The following is a 22,330-nucleotide window of genomic DNA, read 5'->3' on the forward strand; positions in this document are numbered from 1 at the left end:
CATTCTGTTGCTCTGGGCACCCATCTATAGCTCATTTTCAGCTCATTCTAAGATTTGAACTAATGAGAACGTTGCGGACACACACAAACAAATATAATTCAGAATATGTGCAAAATGCTCTTACCCTTGGCAGCAGGAAGAAGCAAACTGCCCAGCAAAGGGGGGGATCTGCCCCCAACCTCACAGACAGGTGTCAGTGGGTGAGCATGGAGTATGTAAACATGACAAGGCAGAGCCACTCAGAGCTGAAACAGTCCCTCAGCTGCCAGCTGAGCAGCACACTGCCACCCATGTGTCATACAGCCATGAGGACATGCTGCCCTTGAGCACCATTTCCCACCTTGTTGGGCCAATAATTGTTTTATAATTCATTATTTTGATTATATGTATATAATTAGGTATAAATAATACAGATAGCAACAGTGAGTTCTTAAATTTACCAGCTACCAGATAAATTCTTTACGTGGATGGAAGGCTCTATTGCAGAAACAAAAGCAAATATGAAATGCAATGATTTAATTAGCAATAACAACTCTGAGCTGCTGCCTGAGGACAGCAGAAGCAATAATCACAGTGCTGATTTGAAGGACACCTATGAGGTGAAGAACAGTTAAACTACCAAAAACTCAAAGCATCAGGAGCTCTGGATGTGAATCGCTACTTCTTCTTTCTACACTTCTTTCAAAGCCTACTTTAAAGTTTTGTCTTTTCCTGACAGCTTCAAGAAGCGCCTTACTGAAATAAGGGGCTGACCTTGGCACACAGGTGTTGAAAGGAAGTCTGGCTTGTCTTGAGCTTGTGAGGTCAGAACAGGGACTGCAATCATCCAGATTGCTCTAAAAATGAGCTTAGCTCCCTTCCCCCCCCCGCTATTTTTAGTGCTGTTTCTATCCACTATATGCAAGACAGAAAGATCAACAAGCAATGGAGATCGGAAATAGGAATAGAGGGAAATCCTGAAGCATCTCACAGGAAACTTTGGGCTAAGATGGTGTTTAATTGCAAAAAAAAGAAGCTGCCTGTGCTTTATGATGAAAAGGGAGAGAAAACAGGTTCTGAAAAATGAACTCAAATGAACTCAAATTCAGGATACTTGATAATTAAACTGAGCTGCAATTAACTTCTATTATTTTCTAAAAATAATAATAATAATCTCTTTTATGGTAGAAAATTTCTTAGCCTGCTTGCTTTGCTTGCATAATTACTGTGTGTTTTTATTTTATAGGTAACACTAGCCAGTGCTATTTAGAGTCATTCCTCTGCCATTCCTCCTCCTCTCTCTAACTCTGCCATGCCAGGTTGAGCCTCAGGATGTCAGTCCCCCAGGAGAGCCCACAACAGATACAGGGATTACTTCCAGAAGCACAGAATTCACCCTCTATACGATTTGTTGGAAGTCTTGTCAGGAGTTTTGAAAGCATATTTCAAAGCTTTTCTTAATAAAAATACATGGGTCTCTTACCTTTCTTCACAGACATAAGAGGATGAAATGAGGATGATAATTCACTGCAGCCTATGTTTGAGTGACTGAGTTACCTGGGCATGAAGGGGGTATTTTAAGTGCCTGGAGCAGGGGCAGGTTGGTACCCAAACTAGGTTTAAATATTGCAAGGTTTTACTTCTCTACTCTCCAAACCAGTGAAAGTATTTATTTTGAAGAAGAATTTTCCTGTGCTCCCAAACAAAGCACTGCAAAAGAATATTTAAAACATTGCTGTCAATGCCTTCTAGCACCAAACCTAATTAAGTTGCTTTCATGTCTTGGAGGACTGCACATACCTGTTTACAGAGGATGGCAAAGTGCCGGCCCTGCCAGGAGATCTGTGTCAATGTGTGGGGTACCTCTGCAGCAAGAAGTAAATGACAGAAATTGGTAGCTGGTACTTGTAACATAGACCCCAGGAGCTAAGACTGACATTTTCTGGCAGGAGGTTTGTTGTGGTTAAGTATCTTTTCTCATTAGCCAAGGAAAAGCACTCACACAAAAATAACTTGATCCACATCAGAACAGGATTAGCATCAGGAAAGGGTGTCTGGTAACAGGCCTCCCCTGTACAAACCTCTGTCCCTGAATGGGATTCATTCTTACCCAGCTGAACTGGTGGGATGTTCTTTTTCCTACAGGAAAGTGCACAGGCTGCTGCAGTTGTGTTGTTTTTACTCTCTCCCTTCTACAGGGGTCAAGTGTTCTTCCCACAAACTTCCTCCTGTAGGTCCTGACATAAGTAGCCTACCTTGCTCATTCTTCCCAAAGAGGTTTTATAGATGGGGTGTTAGAGGCCCCATAAACAGCACTGTTTGCTCATTCCAGGTTCACTGGAAGGAGATCTCACTTCAATCTTCAGCCTGTCGCGGCCATTTCTTTCACATGTTTTCTCTATCTTTTTTTTTTTTTTTTTTTTTTTTCCACGGCCATCTCTCAGTGAGATCTCTCCAGCGCTGCCAACCAGTTCTTCCAGGCTGCAAAGTCTGGCACAGGGAGAGAGACAAAAAGAGACTGACTCATTTACAAAAACAAGGCACCGCCCATTATTTTAGCACTCCGGAGTGGACTACTGCTGGGAGATCTCCAGTGCCAAACAATAAACGAATCCTCTCCGGTTAATCGTCACCCCTGCCAATGAGATGAAGGTTTGTTGCTTTTGCAATAAAGGACAAAAGTCTTTTCTTCTGCTCTTTGTTGCCTGTAACAAAGCTGGTTGGATGCAGCTGGGATCAGGCCCACAGCTGATCCTCCTCTCCCCCTCCCCTGGGCCATTCCACTCAGCTCAGCTGGTGTCGCCAGGACAATAGGAAAGCTGTGTTTGTTGCATCTCAGGATGTTAGGTCTATAGTTTGGACAGCCCAAGAATATGCATGCATTCTCCCCATTGATGTTCAGGGGCTTGATACTTCTTTGTTTGGTTTGCCTCATTGAAAGGTAAAACGGAAGAAGACATAATGCCGCTGCTTAGAAATATAGGTGCACAGTGGCGTAAAAGGGAGGAGAAAGAAATATTTCAGACATAAGAACTGAATCCACACTCCTGATTGGGGGGGGGGGGGGGGGGAGAGCTGGTTATTGTACCAGCTGTGATGCCCCACTGCAAGATTTCCTCAGGCAGGATCCTTTTCACAGAGCAAAGTCCTGCTCCATGTTCAGATGACAGATTGCCCTGGTGCAAGACAGCAAGTTCAGCTACCAGTTCCACCTGGCCTCTGGCAGGTAGTTCTCCATGCAAGAGTGAACAAGTAGTACTGACTCAGCTGCAGATGGACAAGCCATCAGAAAACAACGACCAGAAATTAGCATTCCCTGTTTTATACTGTTGGAATATTGCTTTCCAGTGTGTCTGATGTAGGCACGTTGAAAGTAAAGGATATTTTTTCCTCACTGTTTTTATATTGCTTTTCCCAGCCTGGGAGAAAATAGGAAGATCCTAGTGCATCGACTTTCTTCATACTTGTGTCACAGCAAGAGATAGAGATAGCTGTGCAAAGTACATGTGTTTTCTTAGAGCCTAACCTATAGCTGTGCAAAGTAGGTGTGTTTTCTTAGAGCCTAACCTTGCCTGCTTCCCCACAGACTGCTCAGCTGGGCCTTATAGCAAATCACTGCATAGCACCCTCATTTCCATAAAGCATACTGCTACCAAGAGCCTCCTATTACACCTGGCTACCTTTCATGCAGTCTATCATAGGCACTGGCTGAACTTAATTTATTCTGCATTTAATCTGAAGAAATCATCCGCACTGAATACCTAAGATACAGTGCCAGTGCTATGGCTGAGATAAAAATAAGCTCTGATACAGACTGTACCAGTGTTCTTCCCCCTTCTTTTAGCTCCTAAATAACTGTTTTCATGCCTTCATTGTACAGGATGATAAACATCCTTAGAGAGCTCTTTCGAGTTGTGTTTACCTGTACACATAAATAAAACTTGAGATAAGTGTTTCTCCTACCTTACCCAACATAGGCAATCTGAAGTTCTCTTTTGTCTAATGTTGAAGGTATGAATGACTCTTACTCCATTTTCTGTTTTGGAATAGCATATTTCCTGATTCTTTTAATGTCATTGGATTGTTGATAGTTAGCATGTTCTATCTGCATATGAATGCTTGTACTCTTGCAAAAGATAGTCACCTAGAAACCTGTGGAAATTGAATACATATTCAGGACTCAACAATTCTTGCCTTATATATTCTAACATAGTAGCAGAATTTCATCACCTACCTCACCATCAAATTTTTTTCAGATCTTATCTTTTCCAGTCATAATCTGAAAAAGATGCATGATACAATATCCTACCAAGTGCTGCAGGGAATGTGACTCCATAGGTAATTTGTGAGATAGATGTTGGGAGTGTCCCAAACTAAAATTGTTTGAGGATAAAATTACTGAGCACAGTGCTGAAATGGTGGATCACCCACTGGTCTTGTCTAGGATTTCCAGAGGGCTTCTCTGTGCCAAAATACTACTGAACATCAATTAAAATAGTGCCTAAGTAATTTCACTGAAACTCACAGCTCATCCTTCCCGTAACATTCCTTTCAGTGATTACATGAGCAATCCGATAGACTTTGATTGTAATAGACAACATTGTTATAGCAACCAAAGCCTGAAACACTAAAAGCTGGGCTGACTGGACAGATGGAACGTTCACGGGCATCTCTGATGTACACTGCAGAGGAAAGTTTTGTGGCTGTGCTTAATCAGCTCACACTGTGTGAAGGCTCGGGTAGAGAAGAGGAAAAGGAACAACTTGGATCATAATTCACCTTTTCCTCTTGGGAATTTTCTGTTATGGTTCTGCTCTGAGAATTCTTTGAAAGAGAGGAGGTTTTGTGCTGCAGAATCATAGAATGGCTTGGGTTGGAAGGAAGCTCAACGATCAAGTTCCAATCCTCAGTAACATATATAAGCCCCAGTTTTCCATCAAACCCTGAGCATGAAATTATTTCAGAAACAGATTTCTTGTTAGTGTGTTCTCTCACCACCTAAACAATGCCACCTCTCCTCAGCCTGTGTGTTCACAGATGAGCAGTCCTGAAAGTGACTGAAAACCATTTTTGTTTCCCCTGAATCTGTGTAAGAAAGTTATTCCATATCAGTATTAGAGAAGGAAAATTTGCAGAAGGTTTCATAATATATAGTCTAGTACATTATATACTTTAAAAATGTTTTCTTAACTTTTTTTAGATTCAATGGAATATTATATTTCTTAAATAGACATGTTCCTGTTGTCTCCTCTTTGTCTGCCAGCCACACAGCAAGTGTTTCTTGGTCTCTATCCTGCTTAGTTTCCACATAAGATCACACACAAAAGAGTGATATGGAATATGTATTAATACAGTTCCTCGTTATGATTCCATACAGATATCAAAAATATTCACTGTGATTATTTAATATTTAATTTTTTTCAAAGTACACTTTTGAATTGAAAACGATAACAAATATCGTCCATGGCATCATCTACAAACTAGCCTGATATTTAAAACTGAAGTATTGGTGTCACACTAGGACGCTATTGGTAATGTGCAGGACTCAAAATTCCCAGTAACATCTGTAACTGCACATTACCAATAGTGTCCTAGAGATAACATGTGGGAGGTCTGATAAGTTCTTGAGAATGGCAATAGATTAAAGTGAGATATCACCTTATCTAGCTCCATGAACAACCTGCTCTGTGTGACTGGGAGTGCAGTCTCCTTCTGGCCTGAGGGTTCAGGTCCTAAGTGGTTTCCAAAGCACACGTGACTCCTGAGAATCACAGAAATGCGTAGGTGGGATTTTTGTATAATGAATATAGATACTTAGAAATGGACCTTCCCCTGAGTTTTACTGATAGGAACTGAGTACCTAGAAACACTGAATTCTGAACTTCTTGTATCACTCAGAGCCGTGAGCAAAGTGAGTATAGTGTCCTTCATACGGTGAAGCAACAACAGTTTTCATGTGAACTTCCATTCTGTTGAACAAAGCCCAGCACTCCATTAGCACTCTCAGAGATGGACCAAAGGATCACTGAAGACACAGCACTTATCAACAGAGCAAGATTATAATTTCACTAGCCACAGCATTCACACAAGAAAGACTACTTAGAAATGCCTACTTAGGAAGAGAAGAATATTTGTAATTCATATTTGAGAAATTGTTCAAACTTTGAAAGTTTGCTCTAAGATGCATCCAATAACAGCTGTTTTGGGTAGCAGACAACTCAACAGAGGGCTCCTGGAAAACAGCGGGGCAGAATATGTTCTGGGGGTCTTAATAGACACCAAGTTGAACATGGGGCAGATATGACCTTGCCACCTTAGAAGGTTAATTGTATCTTTGGCTCTATTGAGTTAAGTTTCACCAACAGGTCAAAGAATATTATCCCAGTGATCTTTCCCTTCTACTCAGCATTGATGTAGCAGCACCTCAAGTAATATGTCAAGTTCAAGGACATAATGAACTCCTACCTCCTTCAAAACTCCTTCTGCATGATATCATATGGCATGAAATATCCCTTTGTCTGGCTTAAGTCAGTTGTCCTGATTCTGTCCCCTCCCATTTCCTTGGGCCTGTCACTGATAATGGCCGTGGCTCCAAACAGCACTGCTTAGCAGCAGTTATAAACCTCAGTGCACTGTCAACGTTGTTTTCCTCCTAGAACCAAAATATAACATCATGGCAGACACTGAAGACAACAGCTCTGCCCCTGCTGAAGCTCAGATGCTCTACCATAGGCATTTTCTTGTGCATACTGTGCTAACTGTGAGAATGCTGATTTCGTGACATCCTACAGGTGGAGCACATGGGGCACTTTTATCACTTGTGCCTTACCTGGAAAATGCTTTACCACTGTATGTCTGTGTGTATACACTGTGCATCTCTTTTATCTCAGGTGAGGTATATCACTCATCTTTTCACTGATCACAGATGTCTCACAGATTGATAATCGCTGTATTCTCCATCATTCAAAGCCAGGTTCTTCTAAGCTTGCTGTTGTCAGATAGTGTGCTAGTAAACTCTGCACACAGCTCCCGCTGGCAGCTCAGGTGGAACTGCCTAAGGCTGCCTGCATCTGCATGCCTGGGCCCAGGGGAAAGCCCAGCTATAACTGCCTCCTCGAGATTGTTTCAGGAGTCATCACTGCTCAATCTGGATATCACTAGCAGGGCCTGGGTACCCAAATCAATAAGGAAAAGCTGCCACTCACTATTCAGTGAGAAATGATATGCTATTGCTGGCCTCCATTCAGCCCCAGATAAGGATCTTGGTCAGATTTTGATATTGCAAAGTAAAAGTTGGGTATCTTTTACTAAGGAGGAAATGAAGTGCACAAAATCCTCAAGCTGTCAGAGTGAAGCAAGGAGACCATTTTTATATGGCTGTGAAGAAGGAAAGATACATGAAAATCAGGACAGGTCTTGAGGAGATGCTGTAGCCCTGCAAGAATATTTTGGGGGAAAAAAATGACCTTCAGATGTTCTTGATTTTACTCCAGGAAAAAAAAAAAAAAAAAAAAAAAAAGAGAGGAAAAAAAAATTACATTGAAATGTAATTCCAGGTACATATTTAATTACTCTCAAATTATATGAAAATGTTCATTTTTGAGGCAATCCCCCTGCGAGGCTTAGTACTGAGGCAGCCTCACTTGGAATGCTGTGTGCAATTCTGGGCTCCACAGTATAGAACTGGTGCCCCATCCCTGTCAGTGGTCAGAGGCATTTGGACAGTGCCTTCAGTATTAAATAGTGCTTTGACTTCTGGTTTGCCTTGAGGAGGTCAGGCAGTGGGATGCAATGAACTGTTGTTCATGTTGTCATTGGATTTCATTAGTAAAACCTTTACTACTCACTTATGCAGTTGGTTTGAAACTAACACAGCATTTTCTAGAGTTCTTTTCCACCTTTGTGTAGATGGATTTTCATTATAGTTTGCCTTATTTTTCACTGAAATAATAATAATAATCAATTTTTCTCCAGTCTTATAAGGAAAAGTTTGGCAAAGCAAAATAGTGATGACGGATAAAATATTATTCCATTAATTGAATAAACTGTTCATTTTTATCTATGTAGTCTGTGGAGTTTTGTTTTACTTTCTGTGGTGTAATTGTTGGATTTGGTACTGAAATATGAATATTCCAGACGAGAAAGCTCCAGCTTTGGGAAACTGCTGTCTGAAAGGTAATTGAGGCTTCACTGGCATTGCTGCTAGGAGCGACACAGTCTTCCTTTGGTTTCTCTTAGAGTGAATAGCCTCATTGGTGTAAGTAAAGTAACATAAAGGAAAGCAGCATCCAGGGAAAGCAGGGACTGGAGAATCTGAATGGACTTGCCAGAAGGTACAACAGCTCTAAAAAGTTAAGCCCTGGACATCTGGAGGTAAGTTTTGATGGCCTGGCTCTCCAGTGTGCCCCTTTAAGCATCTGAACACTACTGTGTGTTTTGGAAAGATTAAAAAGAAAAAGACACAGCATCCTGTAATGGAAAATGAAAACTACTGAAAGCAATAGCATCTTCAGTGTGCAACTTTGAATAATATATGGAACAGGGTAGTAAAGGTTCAGAAATTTACTACGATGCCCTTGGGTCACATCTTTGGAGTAGCAATATGTAGAGATAACCAAGGTATCATGAGAATGAATGTGCTTTCTGTACCTACAGTAATTTGGGCTAACTGATGCAGGCTCAGCAACACTCTGGCATGGAGCAGAAAGCTCTACAGAAATTCAAAGCAACTAAGCTATCAACTTCTGTAAGTTTTTTATCCAAAAGGCTCCCTTAAAATTGGATATGGAAAGAATATTCTTGCACAGGCAGTCCATTCTGAAAGCATCCATAGATACAACAATATTTCAGTTTTGAAGGAAGTGAGATTTTTAGAACTTTTCAAGACTTCCTAATTATGCTTGCACTGTACCCAGGCTTCCATTGAGCCCAGAAGAAGAACTGCTATGCAGTGGAGAACCAAGGGCCTCAGGAACCCCCAGTGATGGCTGTCCTGGCTCTGTGGAAGCCAGGGAGAAGCTCAGTTCACTTCCGTCTGTTCTGCCTGGCACCCAAACCCGTCAGTGCTTGGCCATATTTCCAGCAGTACCTGAAAGATTAAAGACTAAGATCTGCTCCTAGTTACAACACTTTCCTCAACCCATCCCAGCACACACATAGGTAATGGCCCCTGAGGCTGCCTGAATCATCACTGCCACATCAGTATCTCTGACACTTTGCTTTGCAAAGCATTTGCTGTTTAATGTCTATCTTTACTCCAGTTCCCACTTCGTTGAAATGATGAAACCCTGCACAATGTCAGCCTGACACAATTCTCTTCTCCTGGAAAGGATTCGTTTACTGCACTGGCAGAGCTGCCAGGTATGTGGAAGGGGAAGGGCTGTGCTCACATGCTCCAAAGGTGGTTGAGAAATCTAAAGACATCGCACAATCAGATGTAAACAAACAAGTTCTGCATATTCTCCTTTCCCAAATATTCAGAAGTCTTAAAAGAATTGGGTGTGTAATTGAAAGTAGCCAAAGGCAGCTTTATCCTGTGCTACCAGCATTCATGCAGCTGATCATCCAAAGTTTCACTTGGCAGGTTGACAGGGGTTATGCATTTTCACATGGGTGAAGCTCTTCAGTAAAGTTTTGCAGCCCTGAACAGCACAATAAATAAATAAAAATAAGAATAATGGGGGGAAAAAAGCCCAGCACAAAACCCCCACATCCTCTCATTCCACTGATTTTATTTCAAAAGGCTGGAAAGTAAATGTTCATTCTCTCCAGCTCAGCCTTGCAGCTAAGCCCTTTGTCCAATACTACAACTTTGCATCACCAGAATCCTATTTTCTTTTGCCTCTGGAATCTCACCCCCATTTTCTTTGAGAGGCAAAAGGAATGATTTTTCCTGTATAAAATCTCTGGTGTCCCACGTCCTCTGTAGGCAGTTTGGAGGACGTTGTATTCCACTAACAGAAAGCGATCCTGACGCAGGATTTTGGAAGGCTTTGTCAGAAAACTGTAAACTTGATAGGGGTGCAATGGTTCTGAGAAATGGAGAGTGTTTCCCTGAAAACCAAAGCACTCTCAGAGTGGGCATTCCAGAGAACAACACTGGCGTTAATGCCAGAACATCATATCTGTTTGCTTGCATGCTAAGATCTGCACTTTTTTCTCTTATAGGCCAGAGGAGAAAATAATTGTCTGAAAAGAAAACTCCACAGACAACACATTACTGAACAAACCAGTGAGGAAGAAGGGAATATGAGGCTTTTGTTGCTCTGCATTTGAAGGAATGGAGAAACTTGCACTTTATACTATTCAGTTTCAATAGTTCTGAGTAGTGATTATGATAGTTATTTTCCCATCTATTGAGAAAATTGTCATTTCTAACTTTGTTCCATTCAAAATGAAAATTGAAATACAACACGGTAAACAGAAAAGGAGGGCTGAGAAAAGAGTTTTTCCTGCTTTTTTCAATCATTGCACTTGTGAGACAGAAAAGTCCACCTACAATACAAACCATATCATTTACCAAAAGCACAAGTGAATGCATTTCTGGTACTTCTGTGGCAAGCTTTGACGTCTAGTGGCATTCCCAGCATGGAGATACATTTATTTATTCATTAATTTAATATATTCAATAAACCAACCAGCACATAGACTTATTCTTTACAAGTAATTAGAATGTATTACAAGCATACAAATGTGCCTAAGATGGAGAACTCAGGTTATAATCTAATGAAAATATTGTCGCTGAACTAATTTCCTATGTGGTGCCAGAGCTGTGGAATAAAAAGTACATTGAAAGTCTTCAGAGACCTACTGTCAACAGCCTAGCACTACCTCTACTTCAAGCTGGTGAAGATTAGATTTCAAAAGCCTGTTCTATTTCACGCCTTTTCTTAGTTGTCTTGCAGGAATCTTCCATGCTTTAAAGGTCTCTCCAAAATTTCAGTGACTAAGAAAGTGAAGAAACAGGCAATTGCTTCTACAAGTGTTGCTAATATGTCTCACCGAAACATAGGTCAAATACAGATGTACCGGGAAGTTAAGGACACTGGTCATCTGAGCAAAGCTGCAGTCCATTATATTCTGCAGATTACATTACCACAGCAATTGAAAATTATACTGCCTGGCTGTGCTTGACTGTAGTTTTGATAAAGTCTCTCTTTATCGAAACTGCAGCAACACTGTACCATCACTATGTGGGAGGTCACTGCGGCTTCAGTCCTACAAGCAACTGGATTTCACACCCGACTGGCATTTTCCACACTCTAAGCATTTTGCAAGGTAACTGATTTTGTCTCATCAAGAACAGGAATATCTTTCAAGAATGAGATATATGATTGCAACAGGTTTTTTAGGGTGTTGTTTTTTGTTTGCTTATTTGTTTGTTTGGGTTTTATTGCATGAACTGGAATGTGGACAAAGGCTGTGTTTGATGGTGTTCTCAGAAGATAACTGCAAACTGAAGGGAGAAGCAATCATAAAGTACCCTTTGGAGACTTGTTCTTTGTCCTGCCATTGGAAATCAGGCAGAAAACCTATTAGTGGCACATTAATTCCAGCTTTCCTTTTCATCCACTGATATGGAGGGTCAAGAAATCTTGCAGAAATTGCTCTCTTTAGGTGCGCAGGTTTCAGACACGGGCTGTGTCACCATTTGAAGCAGTTTTTTCCGATGCACCCCTGGAGCCGCCTGTTAGTAATCTATCTTCAAAGCCACTTTTGTTTCTCTCGACCTAATGTAGAGATCCCAGGGCTTCTCACTCATTATGCTAATGAAAAGAGGCGATTAGGTTATCCAGGTCTTTGTGGTTAATTCTGCTCAGTCACAAGTACTTTGCCTGCTTCAGTAAGCAGCAGACAGGCAGTGCTGTGTCCTGCAGGAGCACCATTGCCATCAGGAGTGTAATTACTCAGTCCTAAAGCAAAAAGTTTTCTCATAGCAGGAAGGTGTAGAGAAAGATAAAAAACTGTACGGGCTTAATGGGGAGCACTTTTGTGTGGAGCTTATCAGTGGATCCTTACTGACGTTATCTGACAGCACAGGTGTGAGGGAACCCACAGCTGATACAGGCTGTCTGATGGGCAATAACTCACTGTGCTTTGCTGGACACCAGTTCACTTGTTACAAGTTGAACAAATAAAGAAATTAAGAAAGCTTGATTAAGTAGTTTTGGTAATGAGGGAGGGGTGGTGAGGAGTTTAGGAGAGACCTGCATGTCTTTGCTGTCTGTTGGTGTGGGTAATAACCATTACACAACACCCACAGACACACTTCCTCCTGCAGAGAGAGTTCATGGTAATTAAGGAATGAGTGTGTTAAAAAAAAAAAAAAGGAGCATTTAATATTCCATGTTCCTCATTTTAATAACACAGACTTGTGTTGTGAAACATCCTCCTTAGAAAAGCATTAAAGATGGTGGCACATGTCCTCGGCTGCAGCAGGATGATCCCCATTGCCCATGAGCAGCTGAGGGAAATTCATGCCTAGAAGTGTCACAGCTTCTCTTTATGAATTCCAAAATGGTGTTTTTTAATACCAAAATCAGGCAGCAAAAAAGCTAGAAGTACTTTCTGAAAAACTTGTCTCAAGGCTGCCATAGTCCTGATATTCCCAGAAGGAAGTTGACTTCTTATGCAGGAAATAATATTTCAAGTAGAAAACAGTAAGAAAGCCTTCAGACCTTTTTACACTACCATGTATTAAAAAAACAGCTCAACTCTACCAAAACTATGAGAATTCTGAATAAGTCATTTATAAAGTAAAATATAACAGGATACAGACCAATTTTTGTTAAAAGAGGGAAGGACAAAGAAAAGCAAGAGATAATGAGGAAAATCTGTGTGTCCCTGACTGAAGACATTCGTTTGAGTGCTGCAGTCAGGCCTTCCAGCTCTGTTCACAGCTCCAATCGTGTCAGTCTTTGTGTCGCGATTATCTGCCAGTCATTTGAATACTTTTTCCTTTGGACATCACTTGACTACATCAGGGTCCAAGCAAACTCTCACTGTCTCTGATGCCAAGAATGGGGTTGGTGTTCACCACCAGTGACTCAGTGACCAGCTGGCACAGCTGGTGGGCAGGCCTGGTTTACATTGTGTTTTATGTCACCCTCCACTCAGTATTATTCTCTTTCCTCTCCAGGTTGGAGTGAAGCTCTGGTCATCAACAGTAAGCAACACATCTCACTTGTAATGTGATCTGCATAAGCTGTGATGCCAAAATGTTTGGGTGCAGCACAATGCACTGATGTGTTGGCCAGGATGAGTCCAATCTCAGCTACTGCCATAGAGAACAGCGAGATCCCAGTGAAAAGTGATGGACCAAGGGGACAACCACAATGGGTCTTTTCTGAACTTAAGTTCTTCTACAGCTACAACCAAAGGCAAGATTTCTCTTTATTCAAGAAATCCATATAATTCTCAAAATATGAGGGAAAAATATTTTGAGAATGCAAATGGCAGATGTCACTTTGATAAGTAGTACAAGTCAAATTCATTAGTGGTCTTTAAAAGAGAACTGCTTTGGTTTCCTGTCATAAGCAAACAAAGAAATTCTCTGTCACTTCTCTCATTTTAGAATATACATTAAGATTCTAGTTCTAATGTCCGTGTTCCTTTGACAGAAAATATACCCACAGTATCTTAACAGCAAAATCTGGTTTTCAGAAAGGAATAGTTATCTGAGAACATGAAAAAAAAAAAAAAAAAAAAAAAAAAAAAAGAGAGAGAGAAAAGAAAAGAAAAGAAAAGAAAAGAAAAGAAAAGAAAAGAAAAGAAAAGAAAAGAAAAGAAAAGAAAAGAAAAGAAAAGAAAGGAAAGGAAAGGAAAAGAAAAGAAAAGAAAAGAAAAGAAAAGAAAAGAAAAGAAAAGAAAAGAGAAAAGAAAAGGATCATTTTTAATGAGTAATTTGTTTATATTTGTTTCCAAATAAAGGAGAAGCAGGTTTACTATTTAATAGCATTTAATAGTTTATTTAGTATTTAATAGCATTTAATGCATCATCATTTCATACAGCGGGGTCATATTCACAACGATTCTTTTATGTTATTAAAATATTGATAAAACACTAAACATTCATTAGTTACACCAATTCCAAGTGCACAAAAGGATGAACAAATGTGTTTTCATTATGAGAGGTAATAATAATTAAGAGTGACAGCACCTTATCCACAGGATCTGCCTCCCAGCAGCAGTTTGGCTGATAAAAAAAAACAGAAGTTAAGATAAGGCAGCAATTATTAAGACAAATCTTTTGAAGGGCTGTTTGAACTCCTGTGTCCAGCAGATAATCTGATTTTACAAGGTGCTCCAAGGCGGGATAGGCTGTGGGAAGCAGTACCCAGGTGCAGGCCTTCAGCCCTTTGCACCGGCATTTTTACCTCTAGCCATTTCCTCGGTCTCTTCTTCTTTTGTTTGCTACAGCTGTGGCATATAAATCAGTCTTCATTTCGTCTCACTGACACCAAAGAGAAACACAACACAAACAATGCAGAACAGCAAGTCCCAAATGTATTAATCTTATATCTTTTTTTTCTCTTTCCCCCCTGATTCCTTTCACCTTTCTTTTGGGGAGGTTCAGAATGACTGTGGGCAACTCAGTAATTCTTTCTTCATAAATATTACATGCACGCAGAGCATGAATATCTGAGCAGTTAACTCTGACTTAGGTGAAACCAATTGCTAATGGCAAATCATTTTTCCTCAGTGCCATTCCACCAGTAACAAGCACGAGGGGGACAAGATGATGCAATTTAGAGGTGGACAGTAAAAGGGAAAGAAGGTTTAGACTGGGAACAAAGAAGGTTTACTGAAGGTTACTGATCAGTCCTTCCAGTTGAGTTCTGAGGTGGGAGTTTTAGCAGAAAGATACCTGTGTTCAGCAGCTATGTGGGTATTCTTAGCAATTAAATTAGCAGACACTGAAAAAAAAGACTGCTTATGGCCAATTTTTATCATGTCATTGAGCTGCTACATCTTGGTGTGCTATGCCCTGTGCAATGACGTACACTTCATGTGCCCTGGTGGCGCAATTGGTAGAAGTGCCGCTCTGCAGCACAGAGGCTCGAATCCCGGGGGTTGGACTTGATGATCTCTAAGGTCCCTTCCAACCCGCACGAGACTATTACTATTACTATTACTATTACTATTACTATTACTATTACTATTACTATTACTATTACTATTACTATTACTATTACTATTACAAACTGCAGTGGGAAAGAGCAGAAAGCTCTCTAACATCCTCCCCCTGCGGTGCACCATATCCCCAGTGGTAAAACAGTGTCTCACTGTGGGAAAGGACAGCGTGGCTTCCCTCTGCCCAGTCCTATTTCCCCCGTGCATTCCTTTCCTCTCATTGGTTCTTGCAGCCACGTGCTCACAGCACAAGGTGGATCAAGCAACTGTTCCAGTGGAAACCACTTACATTTTGATCCTTCATGGGATGGTTTTCAAGCCAAATGAACTCACACTGCTGCACATGGGCTGCAGAAGATGTGCTGAAAGACTGTGCCTGGCAGTGGGGGTGAGATCAGGGCTGCCCCTTTTAGTGATTTCAAGTCAGGTGTAAAAATGTGTCTACTGACTTTTAATAATGAATAAAAGTTGTGACTTTATGCTTGAGGCATAGAAAAGAGATGTAGTGTCTCCAGACAACAGGAATAGCAACTGGTAGTCAGTTGAATTTTACTGCTTACATTGTCCCAAAGACATCAGCATGTATTGGTCTCAGATTTGCCTTTATTGGGTGAATACTTTATAATCCATTGATAATAGTTATGTACACTTGTCTACTTTAGAATCTCCCTCCTCTCACTTCTGTTTTGCCTCAAGAAACAATCTTGTTGGATTGCTTTGAAACCACTGCAGTGCACACATTGCATTGTCAGGGCTTCTGCCCCACCAGCCCAATCCTGGGCACTGCTGCAGCTGCCTGGTTCAGGACCTGCCCTGGGGTGGGTTGTGCTCTGCAGATGATGCCCTCTGAGCTCCTGGGCTGGCCTGGCCATCCACAGTGTGTGTGTGGCACTCACAAGCCTTGCTCAGCCAAACAAGCCGACAAACTTTCACCTTTGGTAGAGGACCCGCTTCTCATTCCAGATAAAACTGCAGTTATTCACTCACTGAAAATACTGAGTGCCACATTAGCAGGAGTCTGTGAAGCAGGTGAAGAGAGGATCGCTCCTGAGGAATTCAAATGCAAATCGTACACCTTTGGACAGTTGTGTTGAGCCTCTCCCAGTCCACTGGCTGTGCTTCTGCCATTCTTCCCAGTGAATCTCGCAGATCACATGGATCTGCTGACTGCACAGGGCAACCTGGAGCCACCTGGGATGCTTAGGGACCCCACAGGTAGGTGGTATTGGACAGGGCTGTAGTACTGCTTTGGTCCCTGTGTGCTGCCTGCACATACCAGAAACAACTGGCAGCTGAGAGGGCTTTCTGAGTCCAAACATCAAGGATACTAACACTCTGTTTTCCAATATGAGCACTCTGTGGCAGGGACCAACAGAGCAGCACATTTCCTCTGCCAAGGAAGGACAGGAAAATGTTGTTTGAGTTGGCTTTATTTCCCCATGCTCAGCAAGCTTGAAGAGCAGAACCTGCTCAGGAGACAGTCCAAGAATACTGGGCAACAGTGAGCTGTCAGTTGGGTTTTCCTCATTCCCCTGAAGCTCTGTGCCTAACTGCCTTTCCAAGTCAGCAATACTGCTTACTTTTCACTTAAGGATAAATGGCATTGCTTAAGATAGCAAAAAATAACCACATGGCCATTTCTGTGACACATAACCAGAGCAAAAGAGGTTAAAAAACTTTGGCCCAGGCTCTCCAGCTGGGAGTTCTGGAGCTGATTCACTTTCCATACCTGTGTTTGCTCCACTTTGCTTCACTTTAAAGAATACATCTTTCAGAAAATGTTCTTTTCTCATACTTTCTGATGAAAATCTGGCAGTTTGGGTCATAAATTTTCAACTTGAGATGTTTTACTTTTATCTCTGGAAAACTGAGCATATTTTTTCTGTAGGTGAGAAACAGCACTTAATTGTAATTCTCAGCTTAAAAATAGTTTCAACATAAATCTTTGAAGGAAGCCTACTAACAGTGTCTAAGTTGCCTTACAACACAACTAGGCAGACAAGATCATATCACAGCTCTTTGGGCGATAATCCCATTTCTGGTTGTTGTCAGCAGCGAATGTGCTGTGTCAGGGCACAGGCACAGTGGGGTTCTCTGAGTAATCCTTCCCTCCATGGACCTCCAACCCCGGGAAGCAGCAGGACAGCTGGAGGCTTCACCCAGGGTACCATTAGTGGCAGCAAATAGCTCTTACCTCCGCAAGCTTATCTGACTCCTGGACATCCACTGAGGCTGCTGGTCTCCCCAGCAGGCAGCAGCAAGAACTAACTCAGCATTTCCCTGAAGCAGTTCATGAGACATCAGAAACACTGGCAATCCTCTACAGCTCTGCTACTCAGTGGATCAAGCAGGTGGCTCCACATCACCCAGCAAAAACCAACGCAGTGCCCGGCTGCAATGATCTCCTGCTTTTCTGGCCTGAGAGAACAGCGGTGCCATCCCATCCCCCAGTAGACAGAGAACACACTTTCAGTCGGCAACAGCAAAGAAAGAACTGCACTCTGAAAGAAACTCCTGCATTGTTTACAGGTTGCTTTTATTTACAAATATACTGAGGTGTAACCTCTCTCTTTTTTTCTTTTTCTGTTTTCGTTTCAGTGTCTTTGTGTGGGTGGGTGTGTGCACATGGGAGGAAGCAGAATGGTTGAGAAAGTCACGTCTTGTGGCTGCCAGGTCATGGTGGCAGAAAATAAAATCAGCAAAATGAAATTTAAAAACACTAATAAATAATTTAACAATGACAAGTCATTAAATAATAAGAAAACAACAACGATCTACATACATTATGGTAGCTTTTTACCAACACAGAAGGAAAGAAGGGGGAAGCTACTGCAAAAGGCAGATGGTTACGTATGGAAGAGCATATTCATATTTTTACAAGTTAAACAAATTGTAACAGACAGCTACAAAATACTACATTTTGATAACATAAATACAGAATATATAAATATACAAGTAATACAGCCATACATAGCTAAAAAATAGGGTGTTCACTTAAAAACAGAGTTCCCAATGCAAAATATCTGGCAGCCCCTTCACAGTCACTGCTGAACAGAACAACGGTGGCAGAACCAAGAGGACGTGGGCCATGTCCTTTAGGAAGGCAAATGACTGCCAGTTTATTGGGGCAGGCCTCAAGTGGGCAAGGCTGTGCCTAAGTCCCACCAAAGCCAACACCTTCTGTACTTGCCCAAAGGGAAGCACGTGCCTAAGGAGCCCCCTAGTGAGACAGATCCAAACCTGAAGACCTGGTACACTGCAGTGGGTGCAGCTGTTGTCTGCCTGGTGCCACCAGGTGAGGAGGAGGGCTGGCACCGAGATGGACCAGCACATGCAGGAGCACCACATCCATGGATGTGGGAAGCACATTGAGCATTTTGAGATTGTGTGCAGCACTGCCCTGAGCACTTCAGACTTGGAGTCCTGTGGCTCCTGCTCCCGCAGCTTTGTTGTGCTTTAGTGTACTCTCTTTCCTTTCACTTTTGTGGCAAAATTTGGGACCTGTAAGAGCTCTTTCCTTCCTCCTTGCTTCTGCTGTTAAGTTTTAGTAACTTTTTGGGGTGACCAGGATTACTGATTCAAAAAAGGCGCTCTCACAAACCCCAGCTTGCAGCTCCCTGGCAGCATGATGGAGAGCTGGGCTCCTGGGGCACCTGGGAGGCCTTGGGTGTGCCTCTGATCCCTAAGGTAGCTGAAGGGAGTTCTAAGCAGAGTGGGAAGAAGCAAGTGGGTTCACACCACCCCTGGAAAGGTATGCCAGCATGAAGAACCTTCCCCACACAACGATGGCACATTGAAACGGCTGTCAATAGAAGAGCACTGACCTCCTTAAAGGTCATGGGAGTATTCATCAGACACAGCTAAGGTAGGTCTGAAAAATCTACTCATCAGCCATCGTGAGACTGGAGTGAGTCGTGCCGTGGGCATGGTTAGCAGAGACTGAGCCAAGTGGTCTGGATGTTTTTAACAACAGATTTTAAAGAAGAAAATGAGATCAAAATTCTTGGGACGCTGTTTCAATCTCAGTGAGTGTGACCACTGTATTTTACTCACAACTGTAGTTCATGTTGTGACAGTGAAACAGATCTACTACCAGTCCCTAAGCACTCAGAACACAGGCTTTATTCCATAGTGCTTTGGAAAACAGGGGGCTGTGGAGAGCATGGTAGGAATTGTTCCCTTGACACACAGCCATGCAATGAAGCACACTGCCACCCAGCTGAGAGCCACTTGAGTTTGGTGACTACCCTGCTCAGAAACCACTTATGAATGCAGGAAAATCTGTGTGCTATCGTGGCTTTTAAAAACAGATCGGGTAATTGCACAGTAAAGACCTCTGAGGAAGATGTAGCATAGTGTATTCACTCTGATCTCACAGAGATCTTTTTTTAAGCATTATTGAGCAAACACTGAAACCTAATTAATCATCTTTCACTTAATTGCATCTTGTCACCACTTTAGCTTAACATGTATTCCTTGCTTAGCCAAAACAACATGATTGAAGCACTGTGAAGAGCTCACTTGATGCATTTGTATTAGAGAGAGGTTAATTTCCTAGGGAAAATGATCACTGTAAGGTGCATATAATAAACTGCTGTCGTGACCTCTAGCCTCCAAGCTCCCATATGTGCAATCATTGTTTGTGGTTTCCGTGGAAATTCCAGATGTTAAGAATTTTTGGCAAGGGTTTATCAACTTGACTCAGTATAAGATATTACTGTGATATGGCCCATTAAGCATTTCACTTTTACCTGATCAGTGACATTTCCCTTGCCAATAGAAGAGTAAAAGAAAAATCAAAAAGGTCAGAGGTTGCTGTATAATCCTTTACTGCGGGTCCCAGGTTAAAACTACAATGATCACAGTCCAGTCGGATAATTCATTCCACAAAAAAAAAAAAAAAAAAAGAAAAGAAAAGAAAAAAAAGTGACATTTATTTTGTTTTAATGAACTTTGGCCTTTGCCAGATATAATGGGTCTGCTGGAAACCTTCTGCTATGCATTCCTTTTCTTGACCAGCAGCAACCCACAGTGGCAAGGGAAGCATTATGCATGCCAGAGGGCTCAACTGTGTAGTGCGTGTGGCACCAGAGGTGGAAGAATACGGGAGAGTCAACAGCTGTGACACCATCACACAACACTGAGGGAAAAGTGATGGTATGTACAGATACACTGTAGTGAAAGAGAAAGAAAAGTTGGCAAACAGCCATCTAAGGAACAACAAAGGATTATGGCTTTTTCAGCTATCAAATGGGATATCTGATCCTTTTCTTAGAAATGGGTTGTATTTTCAATGTCCAGGACAGAAGCAGAGGTAGAGTTGGGACAATGCAGTTTTGCAGGTCACATTATAGCTCTCATACAAGTCTCTGTTTACATTAAAAATGCCATTTTGATTCTGCCAATAATGAGGGACAAAGCAAGATTTGTGTCTAGTTTATAAACCCAGTGTGTTTAAGATGGTGAAGATGTTTTTTTATGACTCTAAAGGAGCAGAGGAGGAGGATGGGGGAGAAAACATAATGACACCATTGAGATTGGTGGTTACAAATGTTTATAATGTACCATACAAGAAGTGCTTGCCTTCTGCCCTGCAAGCAGTACAGCTCACCTGAGTTCTTCATAAATATTTACTACCATGCAGAGTTAAAGGAAATTCTTTATTTTAATACAGAAGAAAAGGGAAGGATGGGTAAGAAAAGAAAATTCTTCCTATTTCAAAACACATCTTGGTGTTCATGGCCTTCAACTAAAAAGCCACGTCCCTATCGGAAAGTGAGAGAATGGTCACTAGCAAAAGCACAGGGGTGTAAAGGCCCCAACTCCTCAGAGAAATGAGATGGGCAGCTGCAGGGAGGGGAGCATCCTCCAGCACCTGTGTGGGGCCAAGGGATCCTTTGGGCGCTGGGAATTGAGTGAAAGGCAGATACGGGTATGGCTGCCATGCAGCAGCAGGAGGAGTCTATCTCCAGGTCTGTGCTTCACTGCCATACTGTATGCATGTAGTCTTCTCCCCCAGTGCTTGCCTCACCTCCATAGAGTGAAGCTGCATTAACTTATCTCAGAGATAAAAGTTTGCTTTCTTAATAAACCTCTAACACTCATATGAGGTCCACGTTTCCATTCTGGAGAGGAACATGAAGGTATTTGTTTCCTCAGGGCTAGCACCCAGTCCTTGCCATCCACTCGTCCTGGGCACACAGAGAACAGTTCTGCACCAGGAAGATGTGAGCAGCCTCAGCAGAGCTGCCCAGCAGGACAGAGGTGGATGCAGCAGGTGCTTTCTGCAGGGCATGCTGCCCCTCAGCCAGGGCCCCAGGAGCAACCTTGATACCGTGAGCATGCTGTGACCCTGGGAGGCTGCAGCTGTACCCCACTGCCAGTCCTCAGCCCAAAGTCACCCAGCACGCTGGACTTAGTTTTGGCTGTTACGGTCAATGCAGTAAAGGCATTTAGTTCAGAATGGGTCTATCCTGCCAATCTTTCCCCATGAGCTCTTACGGAACACACCCTGTAATTACTGATATTACCCTGGCAAATTCACCCCATGAAGTTTGCTCCGCTAAGAACCATGACTGTACTTGTCTGCCTCTCCATATTATAATTATCACCAGGCAATATTCATAACTATGCTATTATTATTTATGATATTTTATGCCCTATGAAAATCTATATGACATATGCTCAGACTTCAGAGTCTGAGATGATCAGACTTCAGCTGGGACATTCCCTTCATTTAAGCACTTCTTGTTCCTCCATTTGCACTTCTAGAAGGTTAGTTGGAGTATTTATTATAAATATAGGAGTCAGTGTGAAACCTGCAGGCATTCAATTTGACTCAATACATCCAAACCTCTCACTGTGATCTTTCCTACTTTTTTTCCCAGTTGGTGCACATTTCAGGACTTCTGATGGCTCAGGCTAGAACTATATACCATAGATTCTTGCTGAGGCAAGACAATTAACTAAAGGAGTGCTTAATTATTCCAGGTGGACAATGGAGTATAGCACATTTATGCCTCATGCAAAACATAAATAAACAGAACAGAATGAACAACACACCAGCCAATCATAGTCTAGACTTAAAATTTGGCACTGAAATACTTACAAACAAAAGTAAATGTTTTATTCTCACACTTCAGAAAAATTAAATAAAACTCTGTCTTGTAAGCACCTTTAGTTTCAATTATTTAAGATCAATACTAATCTAAACGCCTCT

This window comes from Coturnix japonica, chromosome 21, assembly GCF_054131305.1.
Source record: "Coturnix japonica strain WE chromosome 21, WE-NBRP24, whole genome shotgun sequence".
NCBI lineage: Eukaryota > Metazoa > Chordata > Aves > Galliformes > Phasianidae > Coturnix > Coturnix japonica.